The sequence below is a fragment of the Macrobrachium rosenbergii genome, chromosome 28 (assembly GCF_040412425.1).
Source record: "Macrobrachium rosenbergii isolate ZJJX-2024 chromosome 28, ASM4041242v1, whole genome shotgun sequence".
In the NCBI taxonomy this organism is placed as follows: domain Eukaryota; kingdom Metazoa; phylum Arthropoda; class Malacostraca; order Decapoda; family Palaemonidae; genus Macrobrachium; species Macrobrachium rosenbergii.
The window spans coordinates 18,294,833-18,306,607 of record NC_089768.1 but is presented as its reverse complement, the minus strand read 5'-3'; the positions used below and the strand labels follow the sequence as shown (position 1 = coordinate 18,306,607).

Sequence of the window (11,775 nt, the reverse complement as noted above, 5' to 3'; positions counted from 1 at the left end):
GCTCATGGAGTAACAAACTCAGGTGCCTATGCTCATGGAGTAACAAACTCAGGTGCCTATGCTCATGGAGTAACAAACTCAGGTGCCTATGCTCATGGAGTAACAAACTCAGGTGCCTATGCTCGTGGAGTAACAAACTCGGGTGCCTGTGCTCGTGGAGTAACAAACTCGGGTGCCTGTGCTCGTGGAGTAACAAACTCGGGTGCCTGTGCTCGTGGAGTAACAAACTCAGGTGCCTATGCTCGTGGAGTAACAAACTCAGGTGCCTATGCTCGTGGAGTAACAAACTCAGGTGCCTATGCTCGTGGAGTAACAAACTCAGGTGCCTATGCTCGTGGAGTAACAAACTCAGGTGCCTATGCTCGTGGAGTAACGCTATGCTCGTGGAGCAACAAACTCAGGTGCCTACGCTCGTGGAGTAACAAACTCAGGTGCCTACGCTCGTGGAGTAACAAACTCAGGTGCCTACGCTCGTGGAGTAACAAACTCAGGTGCCTACGCTCGTGGAGTAACAAACTCAGGTGCCTACGCTCGTGGAGTAACAAACTCAGGTGCCTATGCTCGTGGAGTAACAAACTCAGGTGCCAGGTAACAAACTCAGGTGCCTATGCTCGTGGAGTAACAAACTCAGGTGCCTATGTGTAACAAACCTATGCTCATGGAGTAACAAACTCAGGTGCCTACGCTCGTGGAGTAAAAACTCAGGTGCCTATGCTCATGGAGTAAACAATTGCCTATGTTCATGGAGTAAAACTCAGGTGCCTATGCTCATGGAGTAAAACTCAAAACTCATGGGTAAAACTCAACGCTCGTTCATGGAGTAAAACAAACGTTCATGGGTAAAACTCAATTGCCTACGTTCATGGAGTAAAACTCAATTGCCTACGTTCATGGAGTAAAACTCAATTGCCTATGCTCATGAAGTAAAACTCAATTGCCTACGTTCATGAAGTAAAACTCAAACTCTATGCTCATGAAGTAAAACTCAATTGCCTATGCTCATGAAGCTCAATTGGACGTTAACAAACTCAGGTGCCTACGTTCATGGAGTAACAAACTCAGGTGCCTACGCTCATGGAGTAAAACAAACGTTCACTCAATTGGTGCCTACGTTCATGGAGTAAAACTCAGGTGCCTACGCTCATGAAGTAAAAACTCAATTGCCTATGCTCATGAAGTGCCTACGTTCATGGAGTAAAAACTCAATTGCCTACGTTCATGGAGTAAAACTCAATTGCCTACGTTCATGGAGTAAAACTCAATTGCCTACGTTCATGGAGTAAAACTCAATTGCCTATGCTCATGGAGTAAAACTCAATTGCCTATGCTCATGGAGTAAAAACTCAGGTGCCTATGCTCATGAAGTAAAACTCAATTGCCTATGTTCATGGAGTAAAACTCAATTGCCTATGTTCATGGAGTAAAACTCAATTGCCTATGTTCATGGAGTAAAAACTCAATTGCCTATGCTCGTGGAGTAAAACTCAAACCTACGTTCATGGAGTAAAACTCAATTGCCTACGTTCATGGAGTAAAACTCAAACGTTCATGGAGTAAAACTCAATTGCCTATGCTCATGAAGTAAAACTCAATTGCCTACGTTCTAAAACTCAATTGCCTATGCTCATGAAGTAAAAACTCAATTGCCTATGCTCATGAAGTAAAAACTCAATTTCTATGCTCATGAGTAAAAACTCAATTGCCTATGTTCATGGAGTAAAACTCAATTGCCTACGTTCATGGAGTAAAACTCAATTGCCTACGTTCATGGAGTAAAACTCAATTGCCTACGTTCATGGAGTAAAACTCAATTGCCTATGCTCATGAAGTAAAACTCAATTGCCTACGTTCATGAAGTAAAACTCAATTGCCTATGCTCATGAAGTAAAACTCAATTGCCTATGCTCATGAAGTAAAACTCAATTGCCTACGTTCATGGAGTAAAACTCAATTGCCTACGTTCATGGAGTAAAACTCAATTGCCTACGTTCATGGAGTAAAACTCAATTGCCTACGTTCATGGAGTAAAACTCAATTGCCTATGCTCATGGAGTAAAACTCAATTGCCTATGCTCATGAAGTAAAACTCAATTGCCTATGCTCATGAAGTAAAACTCAATTGCCTACGTTCATGGAGTAAAACTCAATTGCCTACGTTCATGGAGTAAAACTCAATTGCCTATGTTCATGGAGTAAAACTCAATTGCCTATGTTCATGAAGTAAAACATTTGCCTATGCTCATGAAGTAAAACTCAATTGCCTATGCTCATGAAGTAAAACTCAATTGCCTATGTTCATGAAGTAAAACTCAATTGCCTATGTTCACAGAGTAACAAACTCAATGTTAAAGATAGCATCATAAATACACTGCTTATGCTATGAGTAATCTAATAGCATCAAAACTAACCAACATACCTGACAAACTTAACTTGCTACACCTCACTCAAAGTAAACATATTCCAATTATTTAATGCAAAAAAAATATGACAATTTTCATACTTTCAAAGTAAACATTCCAATTATTTCATGCAAAAAAAAAAATTAAAATTTCCATACTTTCAACTAAACAAAATATCGCTTTCGTGTTATTTGTTAACAGGATCTGAAAGTTCCTAGCTGTGAGTTACTACTGTTACGGGTCTTGTTATCCCATAACCAGGCTCCTTATACAAAACGTATGCATCCTCATGTTCCATGGACAACCCAGTACAACGAAGGCTTATGGATAAAAACCGTAAATAAATTACGAATTTATTAACAATTGATGTAAGTACGAATGCTTAAGAGAACGCATGAATAATTATTATACATATTAAAGTAACAATGGCAAGTCCCGGATTCTCGATAACATCCAAACCATGCAGATAAGCATCTTGCTGAGAAATTACAAGTCTAGAAAAGTGCGCTTAACTTCGGGTAGATCTGAGAATCTTCAAAAGCTGTTTGCAGTATATATCCCCCACAGTAGGAAAAATGGTCTTCTCTCTTCAAGAGCTCTCTAAACATTTGCAAAACAATTGACAGTATTCCAGTCTTGGCGGGGGCAGTTACAACATAACATCGTACGTATCAAGTGCAGAAAATCCTCGTGGGTGTGCATAAACCTACGTAGTAACGGTAACCAAAGGTCACCAAAGTCCTCTCACTCGTCTCTCACTTTCTCCTTCGGATGTAAGCGTAAAACGCTACCAGTGCTTCGTGGAATGTCCACAAGCCCAGCTCTTCTTATAACCTTGCGGCTTCGTCTCAAACCATTACATTGTCACAATACCACGCTAAATCGAAGACGATCTCCATAACGTCGTAATTATCCATACTTGAATGCAATGCCGAAATAAGACTGCCAAGCTCTCTAGACGTCAAGTCTAGTAACTGCCCAACCTCACCGGATCCTCGTCCGAAAAGGAGAAAACACGTTTAAAGTTAAAACAAGCAATTATCGGTGATTAAAAATAGCTAAACTTGTTACACTATAACTTCATAAAAACAGTAACTTCATAAAACTAACTCCATCTGCTAACAGCAGAAATCCAAACATTACTCTGGACAATCTGGGGAAAATTTTGGCATGGTTTTGATGATTTTCGAGAGCAGTTATTGGGCAATCAAACCTTACTATTGTAAATGACCCTACATTTACAGAGCTTCCTATAACCCCTATAACCAGAAACTTTACGTTGCGAGAAAGGAAATGACAAGTTCGAACCCTCTGAAAATTGTTATGTCTAACGGCAATTTTACGCTTAAAAATTTAAATTCGGGCAAAACCTTTATGAAAATTAGCCAAATCTTAACTGACTTAACCTAGCCAGAAACTTTATCCATTTTCAGGAAGCCAAAATTCTAAAGTAAATCATACCAAGAGGCCAGACCTATACATAAATTTAGGTTACGTTTTAATGCTGATGGCATAAGCATTAATTTCCTCAAACCTTTGGGAGCTTCTGCAAACTTAAAAGTGGGAGGTAGCCAAGGACATTTAAACCTAATACTTATCGGAACTTACAAAAAAGCTAAGAAATAGTTTAAGTTTTACTAAACACCTGAAAGAAACTTTAATTAGCAAACAATACCACCCAAGAACCTGCATAGTAGGTCATACGACCTACTATGCAGAACATGGGGGCTCCCCCACCCCTTTTAGGGGCGCCTCCCCTAAAGGGGTGGAGGATAAGGTGTATACTGTTCAAGAACAGTATATACCTTATCCCCACCCCTCCAGGGGCGCCGCCCCTAAAGGGGTGGAGGATAAGGTATAAACTGTTCAAGAACAGTATATACAAATTAAAAGTAAATTTATAACACTAGTAAATTTTTTACAGAAATTAAAAACTTAAATTTAAGACAAATTAAAAAAATTAAATTTATTAAAAATTAACAGCAGTAAATTTATGACAATTAAGAACGTAAATATTAAAAAAAATTAAAAAGTAAATTTTACAAAATTACAAAAGTTGAGTAAATTTATGACAAATTGAAAGAAATTACAAATTACTTAAAAACTAAACTTGGCGAAAAAAATACCTCCTGCATACCTGTTGCTAGAGAGAGCAGCTTTATCATGCGTGAAGTTTTACCGTTAGAACAGGAGCCCAAAGTCAAACTCGTACCAAAAACATCCTGGAAAAGAGAAAGCTTTAGGGCTGTGGTAACTTTACTCAAAATCTTGTAAATGTTGGGCTTTTACTCACGTCAGATGATGGGTAAATGACCACAGAAATAGCAATGATGACTGCCAAAGATTCATACGATACTAACAGACTCAAAAATCACAAAATAAAAAAAAATATACAATATATCAATAATATAGTAAACTTCCATTGTTACCTTGAAGAAGCCAGGTGTTTATTGTAACTTGAACAACATAGTGACAACAATCGATGGAGACGTCAAAAGCCAACTGTAGTTTTGTCTCGCGATAAACGGTTCTTACGTAAAAATCCACAACGAGTCCAATTACGTTACGCTAAATTAAGGAGTTGATTACGCCTCTCTAGAGGAAACAAGGATTACTTAACACACTCCCGGTAACCGTCTACCGCCCAGAACGATGTTACACTCAAAGACTAGAAGGACCGAACTCCGAAGGTTCAAATGTCCACTCCCAACTGGAACGATGTTGTCATTTGCCAAGGACTCTTAAGTCTTAGTAGTGTCTTGCTTCTTGGAACACGACTGACTGCGATCTATGGATAGCCTTGAAATCGCTCATTTTACAAGTATTATTTTTATTGCCTACTCCTTTCTTTTACTTGTCTTTCATGGAAGTTTAAAATACAGAACATGAATAGATTTTCCTGGACGTAACGTGTAGTTTCTTTTAGGGCTCGCGAAATAATTTGTAGCATAAATCCTGTCGCATATTCCTTTTCATCACTTTGATGAAATATCTTTTAATTAGCGTGGATATTTTGTCATATCTATATATAATGAAATATTCTATATATACGTGTACACAAACATATACATATTAGTGTGTGTGTGTACTGTATGATTGAAGTTACATTTGGCTATAAAACTTGCTACATATATATTTCAGCCCAAAAAGCAAGGTATATGGTTGATTGGCAACAAAGCAAAGTACAATGAATATTACTATAATTAAACGTATTTAGCCCTTGCATTACTGCTGTGAAACTGATATCTGAGTTTTTATACAGGATATTTATATCGTTTTTTTATTACTGAAATATCCAGACTGTTATATGTGGCTACTGTGTTATCTCAGTCTAGGGGTTAACTGCAACCTTCGAGTAAGCATTGAAAATCCCGTTTTGGGCATTTGTTTAAAATATTATTTCTACTGGTTTTTTTCGTTTTACTTTTGTTCACGTACAGACGTTTCATTCTGAAATATATACATATATATATATACATACATATATATAAATATATATTTATATATATATGTATACACACAAATATATATATATATATATATATATATATATATATATATATATATATATATATATATATATATATATATATATATATATATATATATATACATACTGTATATAATATATGCATACTAAAACAAAGGGGCTACCAACAAGTCTCATAGGTCATTAAATACTTATCTGCTACCAGCTGAGCCACTATTATGTTGGGATTTCATTAAAAACATCTGTTATGCAAAGGTGTGTAGCCTGCAAGGTAACTCCAACTCCCTAGGTACTATCAAGTACTTGGATCCCACCTTCGTTTGTGACTTTTGTGAGAGTCAGTTTGTAGCGTCTTTCCCTTTCTTCAGAGTTCTGTGTTCGGTCCCGAGTGAATATTTTAATTATAAGGTTGAGGCCTGTTTATATATATATATATATATATATATAATATACAAATATATACATACATATATATATATATATATATATATATATATATATATATATATATATATATATATATATATATATAATATATATATATATATCAACCGCCACGGTAGTTGGCAGTTAGTAGATCCCAGCCACCCGAGTACGCAAAAACCCCGACTTCGGCCCTTTATAACCCTGGAAGTATTCAACTGATTGGGATGAAACTCTGGCTTTACAGGTTTCCCACTAAGGTCTCCAATCGTGTTAAATATCATCGAAATCCGTTCGGCCGTCTCGCAGATCCAGATATCGATTTTTGGCGTTCGGGAGATGTGGTAGGGGGTGGGTGTGTGGGCGAGGGACCTAACATATCTGTGGAGCAATAACGGTTTTTGCCAGTGAAACATTATGTCATCAGACTCGTCGGAGTCTTTTCCTTCGACTGAATACCGTGTAGATTCCGGTGGGGTTGAAAAGTAATTCTGTTGCAACATTTGCTATAAAATGAACAAGAGTCCGGATTTAATGATGTCCTTGAACTGCAAAGCGACCCAAGGTACACAAATGAGCGCAAAAACCGTCGGTTTTTTGTCTCACTGTGTCTGGAGTTACTTCCCTACAGGGTTTCCCAGTGAACTCGTATGAGTTAGAACTGGTTCTCAACTTCTCATCTTAGATTGTAAAATTGTTATCGTTGATATATGAATAATATTTTATATGTGTGTTTTCATTATTAAGGCAATCAAAACCTAATAAGTGCAAATTTGATTACCACTGTTATTTTAACATAGTCCGTCACTTCACGGAAACTGAAGGGGTACAAATTGAATGCCTTAAAAGCTCGCTGTATTTCAAATATTGAAATTTCCGAGACAAAATTTCTAAGCGATTTTCAGTTTTCTTGAGTTGAGGAAATCAAAAGGTGCCTCAGTATTTTCCCTCATCAAACATTATTCAATTCTGATACAATACTAATAAAAGATAATGCAAAAAAATTCTTTCTGATATCAATACACTTCTTTTGAATAGGAAACCTGGGCCTTCCCGGGCTTAAAAATTCCAAATTTTACGAAGAAAAAAATACGTATTTGTGTTTATCATTTTTTATTTCTTACAACCTAATTAGAAATTTATATAACACTAATTACTAACTTAAATATGCAATTTTCATTATAACGGTGATAAGTCAATATATTTGTCTAAGAATATTTTTATTTGAGGGGGAATGTGTGACTGCAATAATAGAACTGAGATGAAACGGTATAATGCGAATTGGGTTCTATTCAAAAAGGGAAATTCTAAATATATTTGGATATATTACACCAATTAGGTAAAGGCGTGTTAGCTATTGTGAATTCCACTTGTTACCAGAAAAGGTTTATTGTTACAGAATCTGAACAATAGGTGGAATAGCTATTACTAATAAAAATATTATTTGTCAAAATGGTAGCAACAACCGTGTAGTTGCTAATCACACTGACGCTTTATTAATTTTGTAGTCTGATATTAGTGTTAATATATCATTATTCCTAGTCATCAATATGATTCTAGGTGAAAACATAAAACATTTCCTGTTAGAATTTATGGTCATAAAAATTATATAAATTAAGTAATAAGCTTATAGCCGAAAAGGGTTTTCTTCAGTTTCATGCACGCAAGATCACCCAAAATTTCCACTTCCAAGGTTGCGTTATTGACTGGTGAGTCGTATTAATACATTCAACCCACGAGAAGGTTTTATCAGAGCAATCTTTCCGTTATGGTTGATCTATGGCACCCGAGACGCCATGAACTTGTTGCACGTAGGTCAGACAGCAACGCAACGTCCAGCGATAGTAAATTAGGAATGAACAAGCGGAAAGTAAGGTTTCCTACGCCGAGTCGGCGGTTCTGTTTTGGAATTATGGTTCCTGGGTTATTACTGACACTACCATATGTTGTCCTACATTCGTTGTTTATGGGACGTCGATAAAATGCCCTGGCAAGAATATGAATAAAGGCTCCTGGGGCTGTCATTCCACAATTTCTGTTAATGAATAAAGCAATAATCTCTCTCTCTCTCTCTCTCTCTCTCTCTCTATATATCTTTATCTATATATATATATATAATCTATCTCTATCTATATATATATATATATATATATATATATATATATATATATATATATATATATAATATATTTATATATATATATATATATATATATATATATGCATGTATTACCATATTCATTTTCCTTATATGAAGGGGACTGCGCCTTAACAAAATAACCTGTATTCTAGAAGTAACAAACTGGCAATATTCACGTTTACCGACAGAAACGTTCATCTAATATTTATTTCCTGCAACGTTATAAACATATAGCTATAGAAACATGTTTCTTTTCCTCCCACGGTTGAAATTTTTTACTCAAAAAAGACTCTGAGAAAAGATGTAATTCTTACGTGATTATGAGTTCATTCGTGTTCATCTTCACTGAGAACAGCGACAGTCACTTTTACCTATCTTAGATAAGCTTTATTTCACAGAACTTCTCGTAACTGCCAGGTCAAATTTTATATCGTAAAATCTTGAGCTTCCAAGAGATTATGGAGTCGGAGTCATCTCGGATAAGAGAAAAACGGGCAACGAACTATAATTCTCCCTGCGCCTTTCTCATGATGTCGAGCAGTTAATGAAATGAGAAATGTGAATAGATAAAGGATTTTGTTTCAGAAGATAGGGTAAATATTATATGACGGTAAATCATTTTTCCATCAATACTTTAATTTCAGTGTACTCCTTTCCAAACGCTATGATATAGATTTTTTGTTGGAGGGAACTGGCATTTTACGCAGGTCTCTTTATTTTGATACTTCCGGAACGGGATCTTATTGTAACAACATTTACCTCTATGAAACACAGATGTCGTTATTTTTTCATGAACTGAAACCTCCAACATTAAGCTCAGATTTTTCAGGCTTTTCTTCGCAAATACTCAACAACCTAATGCATCCACTGTGGATCAGAACGAGTCCTCTTGGAACAGATGATCATATTGCAGAAAACAAGATACCTGGAATTGGAAGCTGTAATTAATATGTTTTTCTAAGAACTTACGATTTTCAGTCTGGAATAAAACCAATGCTTTTTGAAATAATCCAAAACCGAAGAATTAAGGACGCCTCAAAATAATGAAAGTGCTGCCAAAAGCGTTACTGTCATTTCTTTTTGTCGTTTTGTAACTGTATGCAGAATATAAATAAAAATGTCATGGCATATTGAATAAAGAACACTTATATATACACAAAAATATAGACACAAACACACACATACATATATATATATATATACATATATATACATATATATATATATATATATATATATATATATATATATATATATATATATATATATATATAAATATATATATATATATATATATATATATATATATATATATATATATATATATATACAGTATATATATATATACTGTATATCAAAACTGACAGGGAAACACCCCTAAGCTGTCAATAAGATATGAGAGGCAGCCTCGCATAAAAGATTTCTCATAGAAATGAACAGTTTTTTTTTTATTAAAGTTAATAAAAGAAAAGATGGATATCACCACATATAATGAATAAGTTCCAATCCAATGCAACAAGGCCTTATACATTTCAGCTTCGTAAGAATAAAAGATATAAGTGAAGAGAGAAAAACGGTTATTTCCACTCTAGTCCATATACTCGTATATCTCGTCCTTAAAGCGCAGTATTGTAGTTTTACTTTCCTATTTCCACTGTCTCTGCATCGCAGTTTTAAGGCGAAGTTACTTGGTCCCTTCCATTTAACAGATTTGTTCATTTTGCTGAGATTGAAAGCCTGCGATTATGTTACCATTAAAATGCGAGAGGTTTTGAAATGCTGTGCTTTGCGCAAAGAATAACAACTTCAATAAACATAAGCTCCTAAATGGATCCAGTCCGTTTATGGAAGCATTATGGGACTTGAATAAATCATGACAGAGAGCTCTGTTTCGAACAGCAACTCTGATAGCATACAGAATTATTCAAAACAACAATGACCTCACTGAAAAGTACCGTTCTACTTATGTTTTGCCTTCTCTGAAGTAAACACCGTCCATCCATTTATCTAGTTCTTCTCCGGATGTTTTCTTTCACCTTTGAATATTTTGGTCAGTTAGGCAGAGTCCTAAGGTCCACAACAAAACTCTTATTCCTTTTGACCCCTTTTGGTGAAAGTCCGTGCTGTTACCAAGCCGGCTTCATGTGAGGCATCTAAGAGGTCTGTGGAAATCATAATCTTCCTCATGCTCGATTTAGGACGAACTTTGAAATGTCCTCCTGGCTTTTCATCTTTGAAAATATTTATGTTCACTTTTCTTCTTCCTTTTGGGTTTATTACGACGCAGTCGTCTTCACGTGATTTCAAATGTGGGAATGAAAATTCCTCAATAATTGTCTAATGGAGGAACATAGTAGGCTTCGGGGGTTGTAAAATATTAGGTACACGCGATGCAAATTGTTTTCTTGCGTGCCATCACATTTTGTTGAATCGGCTTAAGGATATGAAACGCGACGAAATATTCCTGTCTTGTTTTTTTTTCTAAATACTATAGATTTTAAAGCTCAGTCACTGAAACCCCACGGAAATAAGATTGTCTCTCCCATACTTTCAAATCTTACATTTCAACCGGAAATGTTCAAAAGGGCTTTATCAGTAACAACATGAATATGAAATGATTGAAATGTTAAGCTCTTTTCGCGTCACACCTCTGTACCTGTCTGTCTGTCTGTCTGTCTCTCTTTTTCTTAAATATGCATATAGCGTGCACAGGTAGGCAAAAGCCTATCAAGAACTTCCATATGCAAAACCTATAAGTCTCAGCATCCCTGTTCAGTAATATGTGCATATACAACTGATATGTGGCCAAAGAAGATGATAAGATTTACATAAGAGGATGTAAGATTTTGAGAAAAATTAAAATAAAGCTTTATTGGGAAGTGGGTAGTGCGTTCGTCCCCTCAGCCAGAAAACCCCAGCGCAATTAACATTGAAGATACGATGAATTATGCGCGTGTCATTAAAATACTAAATTTATACCTCACGTACACTAATCTGTGAATTATGTACTTCGCAGCTTCATGACTGTAGAAGGACGAATTCAGTGTAAAAAGTGAAATGTACTTAGCTGCGTCATCCTACATTATTTCCAGAGATCTGGAAAGTTAAGTGGTACTACCCAGTGAAGAATAAAGCAATAGAATATATATATATATATATATATATATTCTTTTGTTTTATTCTTAGAATATATAATATATATATATATATATATATATATATATATATATATATATATATATATATATATATATATATATATATATATATATATATGTATATTAGAATATATATATATATATATATATATATATATATATATA

General features: G+C 35.2%; 1 long non-coding RNA gene across 1 annotated transcript; it reads right to left on the bottom strand.

The window, feature by feature from the left end:
• Positions 1 to 2,738: 2,738 nt before the first annotated feature.
• LOC136853903 (uncharacterized) lies at positions 2,739 to 5,098 on the bottom strand. The gene is made up of 3 exons (XR_010857569.1): positions 4,829 to 5,098; positions 4,537 to 4,621; positions 2,739 to 3,393 (listed from the first exon to the last, which is right to left on the bottom strand). It is a non-coding gene; the product is annotated as an uncharacterized lncRNA (long non-coding RNA).
• Between the last annotated feature and the right edge of the window lie 6,677 nt (positions 5,099 to 11,775).